The sequence below is a fragment of the Phoca vitulina genome, unplaced genomic scaffold (assembly GCF_004348235.1).
Source record: "Phoca vitulina isolate PV1807 unplaced genomic scaffold, GSC_HSeal_1.0 scaffold27, whole genome shotgun sequence".
Lineage (NCBI taxonomy): Eukaryota > Metazoa > Chordata > Mammalia > Carnivora > Phocidae > Phoca > Phoca vitulina.
In genome coordinates, this window is record NW_022589730.1 from 22257081 (window position 1) to 22275895 (window position 18815).

Below are 18815 nucleotides of genomic sequence, written 5' to 3' on the forward strand. Positions count from 1 at the left end.
GAAAACATATCTTTTTTTTTTTTTTTTTTTTTTAAAGATTTTTTTATTTATTTTACAGAGAGAGAGATAGCGAGAGCAGGAACACAAGCAGGGGGAGTGGGAGAGGGAGAAGCAGGCTTCCCGCTGAGCAGGGAGCCCGATGCGGGACTCGATCCCAGGACCCCGGGATCATGACCTGAGCCGAAGGCAGACGCTTAACGACTGAGCCACCCAGGCGCCCCTGCAGAAAACATATCTTAAGCCACCTCTATATCCCCACATTGCCTAGCATACTAGAGCTCTGATAAGAATATTGATTGAGTTTTACTCTTTTTCCTACGTGTCCAAGAACGTAATGCAATACCTGGCACATAGTAGGTAATCCACAAATGTTTGGTAAGTAAATCAATGATGAAATAAATATAATTAAAATCCAAAGACAGAATTGTGGGGATTCACAGTGCCTGGAGAGATAAGACCTGACTTGTATATGCCTCCCTGGATGAGACTAATTGAAAGGCAAAGGAGTGCACAGAATGCTGGGCCTCCTTTGAAGTTTCTTGGCTTCAAGCAGCCAGATTCTTACTGTGGCTCAGGTTCTCATCCAGGGAGTGGATGTTTAAAATACAGGCACCTGTAGTGCTCACGTACTTCACAGACTCCTTGCCTTGCACGTGGTGTATCAATTAAACTCATAATAAAAGCGAGAGACAGAGCTTAGCCACTAGAGCGTCTGGTCCCCAGGCCTCCTTTCCCTTACTAAGATGTTGGGAGTAATCCTTTCATTCTCCATCTCAGGGTTTGCTGGCCAAACCCGACAAGAATGAGTTGAAACAATTAAAAAATATTATTCTTTATTAAAAATATAGGCATAAAAATCAACTCCGATTTTCAAGAAAGTGTGGAGATGAGAAACATAATCTCCTGATAAGTTACTCTCACTGCAATAACCTGATTTTCGTTGGCAGTTTCAAATTCTTTCCTTATCAAAACTCTAAAGGATCTAAAATTAGCAATCTATATCAATTTCCATTTTCTTTCCCCTGCTTCATTTTGGGGACTCTCTGGGGATCTTTCTTGAGGACCCATGGAGAGCAGAGAATTATCCAAAATGCAGGAAACCAGTGTAGCAGGAGGAGAAACAAGGGCCCAGACAATGTACACCACACTAACCACACTACTGGGTTCTATGCCCTGAAACAAAGTACAACACAAGAGATTTTCAAATCTATGTTTTAAGCAGAATCAACCTTATCCTTAGAAGAGGTACAATTTTTTTTTTCACTAAAAGATCTGTCACTTACTCCCCTCTCTGCTCTATTATATCTGCAAATTAGTCTTTCTAAGACCAGCATTACTCCCAAATGGTAAACAGTGAACAGCCAGGAGGCACAAAAGAATTTAGGGTTGGCTCTCTCTGGAGGAGAGGAGGATTATGGTGGGAAGGAATGCGAAGGGAGAAGATGCAGAAGAGGAGAAAGAGTGCAAAAATGGGAAATGAGATGCAGCTGGAGCTATGTGTCGCCTACCTCACAACAGTGTGGCGGAGTCCTTCATGTATGTATTGACCTGGCTCAAAATGTCCTCTTTATGACATTTTAAAGAAAGAGAATTTTATTACTTTCAGTACAGAATACATCTGAGGCAAAGACTAGGTATAATATCACAGAAGCCCCATTTATACTTCCATATGCTATATGCAGGCAAATCAGCTTTGCTCTTGGCAAGGAAATCATGAGATGGTACACAACACAGCACTTAGAAAACCAAAGACATGCCGCTCGCCCTTGCTCTGCCACCACCTGGAGGCCAGTCTCCAAATGGCCTCATTTTCTCCCAGCTGGATGTTCCAGGGTCTGACTGGAGCCATAGGAGCTGCTGATTTCCTGTGGCGTTGTGGAATAAAGCATGTGTCCCTTCTTTAAACAGCCACACGTTCCACCTGTGTTTTACTTCACATGATGTATGCATTCACATGTGGCCCACTTCCGCTAATACACTTGTTTCCTTTTTCTTTCCTCAAAACTAAATGATTTTGACATTTGGGGATCCCTCAATTTGGGTCCCCAAAACAACTCTCAAATCACTCTTGCACAAGTCTATGTTCTCTTTTGCTGGGGTAAATTATCACTATTTTGTCCTCAATTTTAATGTTTACTTGGGAGTTTTGATAAAGACTCCAGTTCACAAAGAAAAGACCCCGAACACTAATTCATCCATAATTCGTGGCACTCGTTCTGACCAAGTCAAAATAAGAATGCTGTTTAATAAGTGCTCAAAACTCTGGGGGTACATTCTTTCCCTTAAGAAGCCACAACCTCATTTAACCACATCAGTAAGGACTTGAAAGTTAGGAGGTTCTTACCCTGGAAATTTTGAGTGAAATTAAGAGAGATGCTGAAAAGAGTCTATTCCTTGTTACTGAAAGAACTGAAAGTATGTCAGAGTTCATCTATTGCAAACTCCTAAATGAATGCTAGATCTACCTTTAGAAATATCCTGACAAATTTCATGCAAGTTCAACTGTTATGTCCACTGTCAGAGCAGGAGATCATGACCTCAAAAAACAATCTACCCAGCTTTAACAGCTCTCTTTATAAGGACATTTGCCCCTTGCATTGAACAGAAATCTGCTTCCTTGCAATCTCCACTCATTATTTCAGTCCTCTGAAATAACACCAACTAAGTCTAATCTTGGTCCCAAATGACTACCCTCAGAGTATTTGAAGAGCTTTCCCCTTAAACCCTTTATCTTCAGTTTATGTTTCTAGTTCCTTTACCATAGCTTCCAGGCCAGGGAACACCCTAAGCAATACCCTCTGGATGAACTGCAATTTGAAAGCACCCCTTTAAAATACAACCCTTGAAACGGAGTTCAGTAAACACATCAGTTGATTTCTGCCTTCCACCTAGGACATAGAAAGCTGAAAAGAGCAACAGTCTCATCTACCAAAAAAACAACAGAACATGCATATACAGACAGTCTGCAAATTGACAACTATCTTTATTCTATCAGGGAGCTGAGGTTGCAGAGCAAAATTCAAGGCAAACATCACCCAGTAAGGAGAAGAAGGATGCCAACCCATGCTTCACGGACACTGTTGCTGCTGGACGGTGTACACACTGCTAAAGAGAAACCAGCCAAAAGTGTGAGCAAATTGCTAAAGGCTGAATGTGGGATAGTATGAGAACATAATTCCCTGGTAGCCACAGACGCAAGGAAATTGTGTACCCACTCCCAGGCTCCTTCTGCACTTACGCTACGGTGTTCGGGAGGCAGGCTGGAGCAGTGGGTGAAAAAGGAGAAGGCTCCCTGGGAGAGCAGTGCAGGACCTCTCCTGGACCCCTCCCCCCGACAGAAGAAATGCCTTAAGCTCTTGCAGGAAGGCAAAGCCTGTCACTGGAGAGCACAGGGGAAGACTCGCTGAGTCTGGGCAAGGAAACAAAAACTGCTCCCCTGGTGGAGTACAGGTACATGCTTTGGGTCTTTGGAGATCTCCTGCCATGGGCACTAGAGCAGGATCACTGGAATAGGGAGCCCCAGGATTTGCGGTCAGAGAACCATCTATGCTGTCATCACTGAACCACCATTCCCATTACTTGTATTCCTCACCCCAATAAAAGACATTTAGTTTCTGATATCATTACGGACTCCTAGGAAATTTTTCTAAGAACTCGTTCCTGGCTTTTCCCTAGTCATGCTACGGGATGAAGCCTTTTGAATGGCTGCCAATGAATGGGGTTTAGCCAGTCTCTTTACTCCAGGGCTTTGAAAATAGATAATAAATAGAGAAAGGGGAGAAAAGTGTTAGGGGATTAAAAATTCAACAGCCCTCAGCAGCTTGGTTGTTCTTTTCTTTACGCCAGGCTTCCTCTAAACCTTTTTTGAATATGGAGATGATTGAGACAGAACAGAATAATAAAGAATGTGGAAGAAATTCCCCCAATCTTCAATAATCTTCCCCCTTAGCTCCTAGCTGATAGGCAAAGAAGTACAAGGGTAAGGGGAATGCTAGCTTCACCTCTGCAGTGGAGGCTTGCACCTGGGGGTGAGCTTTCTCCACTGGAACTCTGGTGACTGAGTCTCTAATGAGGAGGGCACAGCACCCGGCTTCCTGCATTGCCCTCATCCCTCTGAATCAGTCCCACCTTGCTGTTCCCTCTCTGCTCATTGGGAGAGACTCGAGGGTTTTGTTGTTGCAGTTGTTGTCTCAATCAATACTGCAAGCTCCTTTTCATTTTGCTCTCCATCCTCCATCCCTCAATGTTGCAAACTGCAGAGGGATTTTCAGGGTGCAAGTCAGACATTACTCCACATGCACCACACTGCATTAAATAAGGGCAGTGACTTTTCTAGAGCCCCACAGGAATGAAAACAAAAGGCAAGAGATAATTATGGTATGGTTCAATGTATTCTGTTTTCATCCATCTAATCCCCGGTGCTTCCTAGGCATGCAAACCCCAAGAGAACAGGTTTTGAAAGTCACTTAAGAAAAAAGGCCAACGTGGAGAAGACAGGTTGAGGGGTCAGATCATGGGGGAACACTCCTCTCTAATGTTCTTATCGTGCTTACGCTGTTTGCCAGGGATTTGGGTTTCTTTTATTTCCTTCTTTTCCCTTATTACTGGTTTTCGTACCAGTGTTTCAAGAGTTTGCAGTAGCATCTTTTTTTAAAAGAACAGAAGAAGATCATAAAGAAGATCGTGATTTCTTTCTACAGTAAGGATCAGAAGCTTTAGTTTAATAACCAAGAGACATCATTCTCTTCCTCTTTCTCACTCTCTTTCCCCGTTCCTTCCTGCTTCCCTCCTTCCTTCTTTCACAATGTATTGAACACCTCCATGTGCAAAACAAGTCTTAACCATTCTAACAATAATTAATTAAAGTCAACATAGGGGACGCTGTGAAAATTAATAACAGAAAACCTCATTAAGATGGAGTTGGGAGGTTTCAGCAGAGGGAGCTCTCATGCCCTACCACTCACAGTCAATTGCAGACCCAACAGGATGTGACCTTACAAGAATCTGACCTTGAACATGGACACTACTACCCAGCTGGAGGAAGAGACACTGTTCTCCTCCTCCCAAACACCAGCTCAGCCAATAAGAAGCCACCATACTTTGAACTCCCAGTTTACTCCAATGGATCTTCAGTTCACAACAGTGTTCCCAGCTTACCCCTCTTGGTCCTTAAAAAAGTGTACTTCTTCTTTATTCCCCAGACTTGCTATGGTCTTGCCGCAGATTGTCCAAAAGCACAATTCTCTTTTATTCCTGAATAAATCCATCCTTTGCTGGTGAAATAACTAGCAGTTTTTACTTTTAAGGTTAAAAATACAAAAGTGAATAAAACACAAATCCTTCCTTCTTGTAGCTTAAGAACTAGCCATGTCGCCATGTTGCCCCAGAACAGATGTGATCAGTACAGCTTCACTGTAGCAGATTGCTTCCGGTGCACTAAGCCCCAAGAGGACAAGTGTCAGATGCTGTGTGCTCACCACGCTAATCCCAACACCTAGCACAGTGCTTGGCAGAAACCAGCCTCCAGAAATGTTTGTTGAACTGAGTGGACATATGCTAAAGAACGTTCCATTCACATTTTCTGTCACCAGATCTGTGCTCCTCCAAGGCAATGCAGACAACAATCTGCATTCTGAATTTAGACACACAGAAATCTGCTCACTCACCTCCACAAGCACCTAGAGACTTTTGGAGACTCTCCAATTCATGGTACAACAGAGAGAAGTCACTGCAATACGGGTAGAACTACTGTTCCTGAAGTATGAAAAAAGTCCTGTGGAAAAAAGGAAGAGAAAACTATTATTTCTATAATATATGAGTATGTATGCATGTGTTTGCCTATTTGCAGGGATTAAGATTTTTCTAGGAAGTCTTTCCAGACATGGTAACATCTGAGCTGGTTCTCAGAAGTTGGGTGTAATTTGGCTAGAGAGAGCTAGAGAGGAAAGTGAGTTTCAGGAGGAGCCTAAAGGCACAGAGAGGTGGCAAGGCAAGGAGTGTTTGGGGAATGCACTGCTATTTGGGAATAGAAAGTAACAACGTAGGTTGGGGGGGACAGAAGAAAGAGTGAGTTCACCCAGACTGAATGACTGATTGCCACAGAGAAAAGTGTACTTGCTACAGTTGGTGAAGGGTACATGAAGGATTTTAAATAGAGGAGTAACATGCTCCAGTGTAGGTTCTTGAAAGGTAATTTTAGGGCAAGTGTGCTAGAGGACTTGGGTGAAGGAAGAATAGATGCAGGGAGACTATCAGATATAAAGCTTCTGTAAAAGTCCAAAAACACACATACACACACATGTGTGTGTGTTTAATGCTATGTGGGTTATCAGAATGATTGGTTCAAAAACGGTACATCCCAGCCTCACTGCACACCTGCAAATTCCTCTCCATTAATCTCTATTTCCCATTGAAATGATGAAGGTATGGTAAAGAACTGTTATAATCTCCATAGATTCTAATTTACTTCCCAAATAAACATGGAAGCCACACTATACAAGCAGCTTCTAACACCCAGGTTGTATAAGCCATCTCTCTACTTGTACTGACATTCCTCAGCAGCAGTTTTTCCACCTGAGTTCAGGTAATTCTTACATTATGCAAATCATCTTGACCTCCAAAACAATGTGCTGTTATAATAATGTGTGTGGGAATACTGTTGTGGCTTTCAAGTCTCTCATTAGCATAGAATGATAGCCCTGTGTATCACACACATTTCTTCTGGTGAAGGTAATTGAATCATGCAATGGGGCCAAATAGAAATCACAATATGACTCAAAAAAGGAGGAGAAGATCACTATTTCCTTGGGAAAACAATTAAGTCATAACTCTACTCCATATATGTATGTGGCTTACTTTTTGAAAAAGAAGTTTTAATCCTGGAACATGTATCTTTGGGACTTGGGCTCAATTCAGAGGTTAATAACCTCCTGTGAACAGGGAAGAGAAGCAGCAATCAGTCCAGGGCCCTATCAGTTCCCCAGTCCTGTGCTGGCCCCTCTCCTCCATACATTGGGAGGCAAGACTGCACCCTACTTAAGGGTGCAGGCTCTGGAGGCTCTCAGGGTTGAATTCCATCTCTACCATTGTGATCTCGTTGACCTTTTTAAGTTTTCTCTATTTCAGTTTTTTTTAAATCTACAAAAATGGCTGTACCTATCACACAGAATATATTTATTTGTTGAGAATCAGATGAATTTCTAGGCTTGACATACCATTCAAAAACACAAAGATTGCTGTCCTTGTGTTGTTTACATTCCGGCAGGAGGGCAAGACAGTGAACACATCAACACAATTAATATGTAAACATATGATTGTGAGCAAGTGAGTAAGACCAAGGTAATGCAGAAGGCGTAGAGCAGGGTAAAAGGGATGGGGAATGCTGGGTGGTTGGAGTGGCAAATGTAGCATTAAACAGGGTGGCCAGGGCAGCCTCACTGAGGAGGTAACATGTGAGGAAATACTTGGAGGGAAGGAGTTATCCAAGTAAATACCTTCGATAAACACCCTGATGCCCTTGCCTGGTGTGTTCAACAAGCCTCTCGGAAGCAAGTGTGAGTGCACTGGAAGACCGAGAAGGTTTGAGTTCCAATAGGGTAAGGCCAGGTCACTGGAGCCTTCTGGGCCATTTTATGACCCTTGGACTCTTGGGTTGAACAGAGGAATGACAAGACCTGATTTACATTTTAAAGGCTGCTGTGGATAAAGTGTTAGTATCCAAAATATATAAAGGACTTATAAAACTCAAGACCCAAAATACAAATAATCCAATTAAAAAAAAAAATGGGTAGAAGACATGAAGAGACATTTTTCCAAAGAAGACATCCAGATGGCCGACACATGAAAAGATGCTCAACATCACTCATCATCAGGGAAATGCAAATCAAAACTACAATGAGATATCACCTCACACCTGTCAGAATGGCTAAAATTAACAAGTCAGGAAATGACAGATGTTGGCGAGGATGCAGAGAAAGGGGAACCCTCCTACACTGTTGGTGGGAATGCAAGCTGGTGCAGCCACTCTGGAAAACAGTATGGAGGTTCCTCAAAAAGTTAAAAATAGAGCTACCCTATGACCCAGCAATTGCACTACTGGGTATTTACCAAAAGGATACAAAAATACTGATTCAAAGGGATACATGCACCCTGATGTTTATAACAGCAATGCCCACAATAGCCAAATTATGGAAACAGCCCAAATTGTCCATAAACTGATGAATGGATAAAGATGTGATACACACACACACACACACACACACATATACAATGGAATATTAATCAGCCATAAAAAATGAAATCTGCCATTTGCAATGACATGGATGGAGCTAGAGTGTATTATGCTAAGCAAAATAAGCCAGTCGGAGAAAGACAAATACCATATGATTTCTCTCCTATGTGGAACTTTAGAAACAAAACAGATGAACACAGGGGAAAAAGAGAGAGAGGCAAAGCAGGAAACAGACTCTTAACTATAGAGAACAGACTGAGGGTTACTGTAGGGGAGGTGGGCGGGGGATGGGTTAAACGGGTGATGGGGGGCACCTGGGTGGCTCAGTTGGTTAAGCGACTGCCTTTGGCTCAGGTCATGATCCTGAAGTCCCGGGATCGAGTCCCACATCGGGCTCCCTGCTCAGCAAGGAGCCTGCTTCTCCCTCTGACCCTCCCCCCTCTCATGTACTCTCTCTCATTCTCGCTCTCTCAAATAAATAAATAAATCTTTAAAAAATAAAAAAAATAAAAAAAATAAAATAAAAAAAATAAACGGGTGATGGGTATTAAGGAGGACACTTGTGATGAATCACTAGTTTCTACCTTAAAACTAATGTTACACTGTATGTTAACTACATGGAATTTATCTTTTTTTAAAGATTTTATTTATTGATTTGACAGAGAGAGAGAGAGTGCACAAGTAGGGGTGTAGCAGGCAGGGGGAGAGGGAGAAGCAGGCTTCCCGTGGAGCAGGGAGCCTGACGTGGGGCTCCATCCCAGGACCCGGGATCATGACCTGAGCCAAAGGCAGACGCTTAACCGACTGAGCCACCCAGGCACCCCAACTAACTGGAATTTAAATAAAACTTGAAAAAAACAAAAAGGATGTTATGTTGAAACCCACCACAGGGAAGCAAAGCAGCAGTGGAAAGGGCTTTGAGGCTTCTGATAAAATCCAAGTGAAATATGGTGATGGACATGTCTAAGGTAGTAGCTATAAAACAGGTAAGCCATTTTATGTTCTGTACATATTTTGAAGGGTCAGGATCTCCTAATAGTGTGACTCTCAAATTCTTGGTGTGAACAATTACAAAGATAAAGTTGTCACTGAGAAGTCTACAGGTGGAAAAGGTTTGGGAAACCAGATCCAGAGTTCAGTTGCAGTGATGATGCTGAGTTTGAGTGGCCTCCTAGTTATTCAGGTGATCCAAATCACCCAAGAGATACTGGGAAGACACTTAGATGGGATTCTGAAGCTCCAGAGAGCAGAGAAAAGAAATTGGGCATTGTGTGAGTATAGATTGTATTTAAGAAATGGAGGCTGGCTGAGATCAAGGGAGGGAATAAAAAGGACCACTTCCTGAAAAAAAGAAAGAACACATTAGATTAAGGTCTGAGCCCTGGCTCATAGGGATGCTGAAAGATCTGGTACTTTATTATTTTTTTTTATTTTTTAATTTTTGGGGGGAGGAGGGGCAGAGGGAGAAAGAGAATCTCAAGCAGGCTCCATGTCCAGCTCGGAGCCCAATGCGGGGCTTGAACTCAGGACAATGAGATCATGACCTGAGCTGAAATAAACAGTCAGATGCTTAACCGACTGAGCCACCCAGGAGCCCCAAGATCTAGTACTTTAGAACGTCTATCATCAGAGGAAGCTTGGTCGAGAAGCAAATGGAGCTTGAGCTTCAGGGCTCTTCCAGTAGGCCTAGTAAGCTCAGTAATATGTTCACACAGATCTATATTTTTGTAAAATTTTCAAGTTAAATGTTTTAATCATGTCTCAGTTAAGATCACTGTCTCTTTCCACTACAAACTCTACCCCTTGCATCAGGCTTTCCCTTGTGACAAAGGATCCCTTATTCGGATCCTCTAGGAGAAGGCAAATTGGGGATATATTTGGTTCAAGTTTATTGGCTCTATTAATATGATTTGTAGTCACTTTAATAAATAATTAAGCATTTGCTACATGTCACAGTCTAGGAATGGCTTCCAAACGGAGTCCTAACCTCCATGGTGCCAACATAGCTGTGGTCATGACACAAGGGGCAGGGTCAGCTCTCAGTACCAGATGCTCACAGATAATAAAAAAGAAATAAAGGTTAAAACACAGGAAAGTTCTACCAATCATCAGATGTGTGAACTGGAAGTCGAAGATTTAATTCTCTTGGATACCAATTTGGGTCGTCAAACACTGTCAGAAGTTCTATCTTGTGAAAATATTCTAGAAAATGCAAAGTGCACATAATTATAAACACCTCAGACATTTTCTTTCTTTTTGAAGGGAATTGGGCTAAGTAGAATCTATCAGAATTCCTGTGGTTGTACAAACATGTAGCACTACTACAAACACTAAGCACATCTGTAATACCTTATTTGTAAATGAACAGAGGTTTTGCCAAGTTCGGCAACAATTCTAAATTCATAACAATTCATAAAACTGAAAAGACAAATCTGAGCTATCAATGAGAAACAAATTTTAGAGGAAAAATATTCTTGAGGAAAGACTAAATTACCTTGCTATTCTCTTTATAGAAAATAATATTTCAAAATCACTTCAACCAAATAGGTGATCAAAAATATGCAACCAAAAAAATCTAAGTTAGGGCGCTTGGGTGGCTCAGTCGTTAAGCGTCTGCCTTCAGCTCAGGTCATGATCCCGGGGTCCTGGGATCGAGGCCTGCATCGGGCTCCCTGCTCCGCGGGAAGCCTGCTTCTCCCTCTCCCACTCCCCCAGCTTGTGTTCCCTCTCTCACTATCTCTCTCTCTGTCAAGTAAATAAATTAAAAAAAAAAAAAAATCTAAGTTAAAAAGAATTATAAAGTTTTGTCTGAAAGGTAATAAATAATAACTCAATTACATTACTTTTCTAAATTTGTATTTTTGTGATATTTGTTGCTTTTGTATGTTTATAGTTTGTTGTAATTTCTTTTCTCATTCTAAATAAACATTCATTTTTGTACTTAATTATGGATTTGCTGTTTTGTATGCTTTTTCTTAGAAACTCCCAAATCATATAAGCTTCAAGCACCACAAAACCTGAATGCATTCCTGCCTGGCACAGAGTAAGCACAGTATAAACTAGACATTTGTCACTTTCCTCACAGCCAGCCCTCCTCACAGCCCAGAGCTGAAAACTTGTTTTTCCTTCTCTCCCACATGTCTCCTTAGTAGCTACTGGTCAGCCAGACTGATGGGAATGCTGATCTTGGTACCACTCTCAATTCTTCCCTTTTCTGTTGCCTTTCCTTCAAACATAATCTGTTCTTCAAGGTAACACTATCTTCTGTGCCATGAAGTTGACAAGTTAGCATCCATGGGGGGTCTGGCAGGGGGGTGGAGAGGGAGAAGGGGGTGGGCATCTACATCTACAAAGGGTAGATGGGTCTTCTCTCAATTCAAAAATTGCTTTTTAATTTTTTTTAAATTTTTTTCTTAAAGCTTTTATTTATTTAAGAGAGAGAGAGAGATAGTGAGCACGAGTGGGGGGAAAGGGGGAAAGGGGAAAGGCAGACTACCCGACGAGCAGGGAGCCCTATGTGGGGCTCGATCCCAGGATACTGGGATCACGACCTGAGCTGAAGGCAGATGCTAAACCAACTGAGCCACCCAGGCGCCCCATCAAAAATGGCTTCCAAGAGGCTAAAAAAATATACATCTCATCTCACCATGGCAATATATAGGCTATTTTCCCTTTGTTGACCCAAGATTAGCTCCACCACATTTTTTCGCATATTTATATTTGCATTATTTGAATGCCAGTCTGCACTTAAATGCTGCCCATTCACAGCTGCAGAAACAAGCATATGTCCTTTGTGTAGCACAGGGTGTGTAGGCACACACAATAAATACTTCCTGAGTATGAAACCACAGGTCAAAACTCTCTAGAAATCAATTACCATAGCAATAAAAAATATGCCTATTCAACACTATAAATAAACTAAGCAAATAAAAAATGAGATTTTGAAAATCACGAAATACTTGCAAAACCTTAATGTTTGCTACATTTTTCAGATGTTGCAAATATAATAAAAAATAACTAAACACCTGAATAAGTAGTAACTGAAATCATTTAAGAACGCTATGAAATATGTAATCTTTCCCAGTCCTTATTACTTCAGAAACCTGAAAAAAACAAGTAAACAAACCAAACCTTGATCTAAGTTTTAACCATGCAAAATGAGCTTGAGAACAACATAAGTATAAACTACATAGCATTTTGGGTCGTCAAACATATCTCTGAGAGTACAGCAATAAATTCCCAATTTCGAAGGGTGTTATATCTAAAATGTGACATCTAAGGAGCCTTCTGCGATCTTCCTCTCTGATGCTTTAGATAAAGAGATTAACTTATTTTAAAGGCAATAGGGAGACAAGCTGGAGCTCCACTTGAGGGTACAAGGATGAGTAAATTGAGTTTAAATGCATGCTTTGAGATGAAGAAATATAAGACTTTCAAAGTGGGCGGTGGATAACTTGAAAACAACGGGAGATATTTTTGTTTTATTTTGTACAATCTCTACCTGAGTGATTAAAAGGATGTTTTGTTATCTTCCCTCACAAAAGTTGACCTGAAATGGAGATTGCCTTTAGATGTTAAGCTTCATTAGAATTTATCAAGAATTTGGGATAGTAGTGATGTGGGAAACAAAGGCAGAAGAAAAATTATTAAATTTCCTACTATGTACAGCCCACTGACAAGTCCTTGAAACAGGCAGAATGACATTCCTCTAGGGACTCAGCTGCCTCGATGTTAATACTTTGCTAAGGGCAAAAGGCAATCTTAGCCTGACCCCCAGGATCCTGTAAGTCTATTTTAACATATAAAAATTACTTTGGAAACTTCTTTTATCTCTACCCCCCAAGATACATGTTGGCAATCATCCCTCAAGCATATGACCTACCAATATACATCTGAAGGGTCTCATGACTAAGGTTTTATTAGACGGTAATAAATTACATTTTCCCAACAATAGCTAGCCCCCTCAAGGTTCTGGAAACCTTGCTTCCAAAATTCCTTAGAGACTTGCGCTATCCCTGACCCCCTCCCAACTTGAAAGTATATAATGGGCCACTCCTCATGACCCCTGTGCAGCTCTTTCTGCCCACGGGTCTTGTCCCCGTGCTTTAATAAAACCACTTTTTTTGCACCAAAGACATCTCAAGAATTCTTTCTTGGCCATCGGCTTCAAACCCTAATATCTTTCCTACATCAGTAGTATAGAGCCCTGGGTTCCAGTCTCCAACTTCCAAGGTGTGTGGCTTTGGACTTTAACTTCTTTGAGGCTCAGTTCCTTTTTCCATAAAATAAAGGGGTTAGATTTCCTTAAAAGTTCTTAACCTTGGATCTCTAGTTCCCTAAGAGGTTTAAGAATGAGATTCAGGGAGTCTATGACTCCCTGAAAACTATTTGTAGATTTTTGTGCGTCTGTGAATCTTCCTTGTTAAGTCAAATTTTCAGATTCTCCAAGGATGTATTTTATTAATAAAAAGGAAAAAAAAAACACAACTCTGTATTAGATGATATCTGAAGGTTGTTTCAATTTACATACCTAGAATTCTTTTTATAACACTGTATTTTAAATGTTATGGTCAAGTATTCTATCAGCAGGATATTAGGCACTATGTTAATTAGCAATACTGCCCTTATCCAGTTTTTACTCTGGACTGGGAAATATTGTGCTCTTTTCATAGATTAAGAAAGAGAAAGAGTCAACTAAAAAGGAGCAAGACAATGAGAGACAAAGAAAGGAAATCGTGTTGACTCAGCTACCTGCTCCATCTTTGAGCTCAAGTGATCTTTTCTCATTTTCTGGACCTCTTGAGATGAGCCTCTCAATCACCCCTCTCCCCATCTGAGCCTCCACTTCCTCTTAAATCTATGCATTTAACAAATATTTACTGAGTGCCCATTGTGTGTCTGTACCCTAAAGGCAAAGAGTAAAACTTGAAAACAGTAGGAGCTGGTATTGATTTCACACAGATTTATTCTTCCACAGAATAAGGCCAGCCTTACCTGGAGGCAGGCTGAGCAACCTCCTGTTCCTGTTTTGTGATGTAGAAGTCCCCAGGAAAGGGGCATCGGCCCAGAGGTACCTCATTCTCTGGCCCTGGCAGAAGCCTGCAATTCTCACCTTAAGTGACTTACTTTAAGGCACTGAAAATCTCCATATTACAATGCAAAGGTTTCTTAGGAGGGGAAACAAGTCATTATCACAGATGAGTTAAATAAATTAGCTTTACCCTGCAGGTATAAAACAAAGAATACATAGAATTGATGGCATGGCCTGGAGAAAACTTTCAGGTATCAATGGACATACCTCTTTTGGATGTATACTTTTTAATGTCAAAAAGATCTGGACCCTTGCAGTGACAGCAGTCTGACTTCTAGAACAGTAATAATCATTGTTTACTATATCCTTACTATGTACTAAGTACCATAGGAAGCACTTTACATATACTTTCTCTTTTTTTTTTAAAGATTTTATTTATTTATTTGACAGAGATAGAGAGAGAGAGCACAGCAGGGGGAGCAGAGGGAGAGGAAGAAGCAGGCTCCCCACTAAGCAGGGAGCCTGACTTGGGGCCTGATCACAGAGCCGGGATCAAGACCCGAGCAGAAGGCAGATGCTTAACCGCTTAACCGACTGAGCCACCGAGGTGCGCCACATATACTTTCTCTTCAAACAGCCTTGTCATAATTCCCATTTTACAAATTGAAGAACTGAGTGTTAAGGAGGTTAGGTGATTTTAGGGGAAATAAATCTACAACAAGAGGGTCTAGTCCAGTAAGAACAAAATCCCTTCTATGGTAGAAGTGGTCCATTGTAAACAATCTGTCACCAGGTAGCCAGATCATCATCCCAGGCAACGGTGCCATATTGGAAACTCAGGGCTGGTCTCTGCTGCTGCTGAACTGAGCACTCAGCAATGGCCATAACCAGGTTGACCCTGGTGAGTAGAAGTCAATGTTGCTAAAGCCCCTGTATGCCTCCACTTCTGCCACTATAGTCCCTGTGTTCATGAGTCCATTGGACGATAACGGGGTGGCTGGAGAAAGAGGCTGACTGATGCACAGGATGACAAACTGGCAGCCAGGCCTGAAAAGGTGGCTCTATAATTACCAGGGTCTCAAGACACTCTACCTCATTGTTCTGCCATCCTCAATATGCAGCTTCTATCACGGTCTAAGATGGCTGTAAGAACTCCAGCAAACGTGCCCATATTCCCAACAGTGGGAAGGAAGGAATGAGGAAGAGGGACAACACCTACTGGAAGAGGTACACAACAGGTGTTCTTACATCCCACTGGCCAGAAGTTAATCACGTGGTCACACCCAGTTGCAAGTAAGCTGGGAAAGGCCTAGTTAAAACATGAACATTCATTTTTTTAAGAAAAGGGAGAAAATAGATATTTATGGTCAGCAAAGTTTCATTATCCCTTAACATATTTAAAAATAAATTTATCTACCTTCAAACAAAAAATCTGTATTCCCTCTTATGCATCCTCTTTTGGTAAATGGCACCATCATTTACCAAACTGCCCAAGTCAGAAACCTCCTCTTTTTTTTTTTTTTTTTTTTTTTTTTTTACCATGGCCAAACTCTATTTGATGAGGGAGCAGATGGCCAGCTGAGGGCAAAGCACAAGCTGACACCCCACCACACCCCCCACACAAACTCCCAGGTTGGGTATGTGTGACATTCCTCAGGTTGCCCTAAAACAAAGGAAAGGAAAAAAAAAACCCAAATGGTTAACTGATAGAAATCACAGTCCTGCAAGACATGAGTTTTCATCAGTTGAGCAATGTCTTAGTGATTTAAAAGGAAAAAGCATTCTTATCAATAGCCTAACTTTCAGAGACCCATAACTCAATTTCCTGGAGCCCTAACATCACCCTCCCTCTTCCATGAGTGATGTGGGAAACAGAAGCATAAGGAAATGTAAAACAGTTACGTTTCTTTACGACCTGCAGCCTATTGACAGGGACTTGTAAGAGAAAGAGTATAACATTACTCCAGAAAGCTCTCAACTGTCTTAATGTTAATGCCTTACTAAAAGAAAAACAACCTTAACTGGGAAATAGCCAGGCCTCCAGAATCCTGAGAGTCTTCTTTAGCATATGAATGCCCTTTTGAATACCTCCGTTTTCCTTACCTCCCCCAACTCCTTAGCATATAATCAGCCATTCCTCACAACCCTGGTGCAGCAGCTCTTTCTGCCCACGGGTCCTGTCCCCGTGCTTTAATAAAAATACCCTTAATGCACCAAAGATGTCTCAAGAATTCTTTCTTGGCCATCAGCTCCAGACCTCACAACATTCCAAAGCTACATCATACTGACCCTTTCTTTCAATACACCTAAAGTCTATCTCCTCTCCTGAAATGTGAATGCTACTTCCCTGTCCTATCTTGACTATGTATCGCTTTCATAAACTCGTATTTCCTAAATGATCTCCCTGATGTCAGTCCAACTGCACTTTCCCACTCTAAGGGCAAAGCCACTTTATATAGCACAGATTGGATCACAGATGTGTCTGATCATTCTCCAGTGGCTTCTCAAATCTTACTCAATCCTGTTCATGTCCTTATTGCTTATTAAACCCTCCACCCTCATTTTGCCCTCCACAGTCTAGTCATCCATAAGAAGTTTCTAGTTCCTCAAATATTCTGAGCACTCCTCAGTCTGTTCACTTTCCCAATGATGCTCATTACTTATACTATCTCCTTCCGTGTCTACTACTCATGCCCTAACGAGTAAGGGACAGGCAGGGCTAGGTAGGGAGAGATAGGTAGGGTGCTATGGGATCAGGCTCACAGAAATCCCAAAAATGCGGAGGTGCAAGGAAACCAGAGATAAGGGAACAAACCAGACGACCCTGCCTTAGGTGTGTATGTGGGGGGAGGGGGGGTATCTTTTTTTTATGACAGTCACCTGAGGCCAACAAAAAATAACCAGACCCTAAAAAAGTAAGCCATTAAAGATGTTATCACCAGTCCTTATTCAAGCCAAGACACCAAAAGAATGATAAGGCCACAAGCTCCCTGATCAGTTCTAAATAAAAGACTGTCAGTGCAGGCCCTCATTGGCAACCCTGTCGGGACCCCTCTCACTCCTGAGAGCTTTTTTTCTGTATCCTTGCTTAATAAACTTCTATCACTTTACTCATTCTCCTTTGTTCGTGAGATTCATTCTTCGACTCCATGAAAGAACCTAGCTCTCCCGCTTCACTAACTCCTGCTCATTCCTCAAGGATCAGCTCAGGTGTTACTTTTTCCAAAAAGCCTTCTATTAAACCCACAGATTCGCTTTCTTAAAGCATTCCTATCATAGGCTTTTCCAGAACACATAATGATTAATTATACCCCCACATCTCCCAGGACTCTAGAAAAGGAACAATTACTGGTCTATAGATGTGAGGTGCCTAGTGTCCAGCAGATCATACTTCTATAATAAATAAATGTGTTAATTAAAAGGAATTCCAGATCTCTTGCCTATCATCTGGATTTCTTCTCTGTTCAGTTCCCAAGTACTCCACAGTCCTTTTCCTAGTTTGCTATGCTGATTCATGTCAGCTTATCCTGACCCTGCTGCTATGCACACACTAGACCAGAATGACCTACCAAGCAATGACCTCCAGTCTGACTCCTATCCTTCCTATGCCTGCCTACTGCATGCCAGACAGAGCCACTTACAGTACATGTTCAACCTGGGACTACTTATACTGCACCATGAAACCCTACACTCAGTCCTTGTTCTAGAAGACTTTGCTGAGTCTTCTAATAATAACCAAGGCCTTAATCACTGAAAAACAAATACTTGTTGGGCATTAATTAACTCGGAAGTATTTATTACAACCCTCACATGTGCTAAATATTGCGTTAGACGCTGAAGATGCACTGATGAGCTGAAACAGTTTCTCCCCTAAAGGAGTTTCTAGCTTTGTCAGGAGAAAGGCATTAATCAATTAAGTGCATTAATAAAAGTTTAATTATAAATAGAGAAGTACCTGCAATGACATAAAGATAATTCTCTGACTGCTAATTCAAAGACCTATACTTAGGAGTGGAGGTGAGGGTGTTAAGGAAGTATCTGAAGGATGAACAGACATTAACTTGGTGGGAGAAAGGGCAATAATGAGAGGAGCAAAGGGAGAACACTGAGACAGAGGGAATAGTATGTGCAAAGACCCTATCGTAGAAGCACCACCCTATATGGTAAAAGGGCTTTCCCAGTACTTTGAAGATAGTGAGGAGGCTCATGTAACTGGAGCGCATGTATGATGAGAACGGACAGGTCACAGGTGGACTTCCTAGTGGAGCCAGGTGAAATACATGGATCTTCAAAACAATGATAACTTGAGGCACTTCCATGAGATGGGGGTTTAAGGGGGCAAGCATGTGCTTGTCAAGTAAAGAATGATTCCAGTAATTGCCAGACATGATAAGGAAGAATATACATGGCATGATCTGTAACTTCAATGAACTTATAATTCAAAAATTGGATATCTTAACACATGAACAATTAGATATCAAGTAATGACTGAACCATGTGTTAATGATTCAAGGAGCAACAGGAATTCAGAGATGGGCTGAATCCTCCTCACCC